This window comes from Eufriesea mexicana, unplaced genomic scaffold (assembly GCF_001483705.2).
Source record: "Eufriesea mexicana isolate 0111107269 unplaced genomic scaffold, ASM148370v2 scaffold11425, whole genome shotgun sequence".
Taxonomy (NCBI): Eukaryota; Metazoa; Arthropoda; class Insecta; order Hymenoptera; family Apidae; genus Eufriesea; species Eufriesea mexicana.
Genome location: NW_016919041.1, coordinates 10,816 through 13,188, shown reverse-complemented (window position 1 = coordinate 13,188; position 2,373 = coordinate 10,816). Strand labels below are relative to the sequence as shown.

The 2,373-nt window shown below is 36.2% G+C and overlaps 1 pseudogene; it reads right to left on the bottom strand.

The window, feature by feature from the left end:
- Positions 1 to 350: 350 nt before the first annotated feature.
- Positions 351 to 2,053, bottom strand: LOC108553626 (piggyBac transposable element-derived protein 4-like; annotated as a pseudogene).
- Between the last annotated feature and the right edge of the window lie 320 nt (positions 2,054 to 2,373).

Sequence of the window (2,373 nt, the reverse complement as noted above, 5' to 3'; positions counted from 1 at the left end):
GTATCATTCTTCGAAACACTCTCTTAAGGTGGATGGGTTACGGGGTAACTTACACCTTGGCCTACACGGTACCTGCCGATTGCGCGAGCCATAAGTAAATAAGAAGGTCGGTGGCGCGCCGTGCCATTCAATCGTGTACCCCAACATGCGCAAAATCTATACTTTTCATGACATGTATATTTCGGTGCAACAAAAGGAATTGTGAAATAATAAACAACGTTTGGGTACAAATAGTAATTTTAAGACGTCTAGGGCGTAATCATAATCGATTGATCAGTTAACAAGAATGATTTATTATTTCAAAGTGGATAATGAATCAATAACAATTTGTAAATTAATACTTCGTTAATTTAATGAAAATTAGTAGTCTTCAACTGTATGGTATCTTTCAAAACAATGAGGTACATGTAACGCAACTCGACAGTTTTTACATTCCCACGTACTTTCACTCCTTTTCTTATGTTTCGTACATACTTTGCAAGCTCCTGTTGAATTTTTTTTTCCAATGGCGTGAGTTCTGTATGTTTCTGAAAGTGACCCCAACGATGCGCCTGTAGCCTCATTGGTATATCCCCGTTCGATAATGATTCTTGTCTTTTATAACTTTGCGGTGGCACGGTTTGTAATAATCCTTCAGCTATTCGAAGTCTGTACTCGCTGTAATTCTCCTTCTTTGCCATACTGTTTTTGTTGTATAGAATATATGAATTCAAAAGTGCCATATCGCATATATAAAGAAAGATTTTTCGGTACCCCTTCACGAATTTTCTCATAATAGGGAAACTCGCTAATACCCGATCCTGGCGATCAATACCAATCATTCCCATATTATAATCAACGATACATTTTGGCTTAAAAATAGGGCTTAGGTGACTTTCGTTTTGTGCAATCGTTTCTGCACTTTCGTGCTTTGTTAAAATAATATGGACGTCTCGTTTATCCTTCCATTTCAACGCTAGTATGCCATTACAGCTTCTTATGATACATTCTACTTTTTTTAATTTTGCTTTGACAAAATCTCCCGGCATATTTTTTCTATTGCAACGTACTGTCCCAAGAACGTTTGTTCCATTTCTAACCGAAGTTAAAAACAATTTCGGCGAAGGATACCAGTTATCTATATATAACGTATGCCCTTTATCTAGTACTGATTTCAATAACTCCATCACAACAGTTTCAGATGCACTGTAATCAAGATTTGTTTTATCGTTTCCTCAATATATTTTGAAATTATAGCAGTAACCCGACGATGACTCGCACAGTTTATAAAATTTAATCGCAAACCTCGCCCCATTTGAAGGATTGAATTGTTTACAAGACACGCGTGCCCCTTAAATTTCATCAGTCATTCATCGATCGCGATATTTTCTTCCATTACATATACCTCTTTAAATTTTTCATTAAAATAGTTTATCACAGGTCTCACTTTATGTAATTTATCCCTGTTGTCAGTCGCATCGTTATTTGCAAAGTGGAGAAACCTACTAATTTGCAACAATCCTCTTAGTGGCATACATTTTCTCAATATGCGTGTTTCTACAATGACTCTTCTAGACCAGTTCATTTGAATTTTAGTTTTCTTTACTTGAGCCATTATTACGCATAATGCGAAATATATTTTAATTTCATGGCGATCTACTGGCATCAAAGTTTCATCGAATATCCTTCTTGTATGTGTGTAGCTTATTATTTTTTCTGCGTACCGATTCGTTTCCTCAACAATGTTATCCCAAAACACATTGTCGAACATTATATTAAAAAAGTCTAACTCTCTTTTACTTCCACCTAATTGGTTTTGAATTGCTGCTCTTATGCCAGGAGTTTGTATATACTTCCAGATTTTTGGCTTGTTATTTTTTTCTTCCAAAAACCATTGCTCCGATAATTGCTGATAAATGCTGTCTTCATCATCGGAGTCATCTTCATTTATTAATCTTCGTGGACGTTTTCTGGCAGCAAGAATAATATCACTGTCCTCGCTATCGTATTCAAAAGGATCTATCGAATCACAATCGGCAATAGTGCCACACTTCGCTCTACTACCATACACCATTAGATTTCCTTTTTCCTGGCACGATGGGTATAAGAGCTTTTTAATTCCTTCTACAGAGTTATATTTGAAACGTGTAAACGTAACGAAGTTTTACGGGGAACTAGAGTAACAAATCATCCAGATTCGTCAGAAACAAATGACAAAAACAAAATACTGACGTTACAATCAATGGAAAAATACTCGATGTGGAATAACTCCATGCGTTGTAATAATAGTACGCGGCATCTTATGCTCAAATTCCTCACCACGAGCCAGACTCGTTGTTTTCGTTTATGACACAAATTCTTTACCACGAGTCAGATTCGTGGTTTTCGCTTATG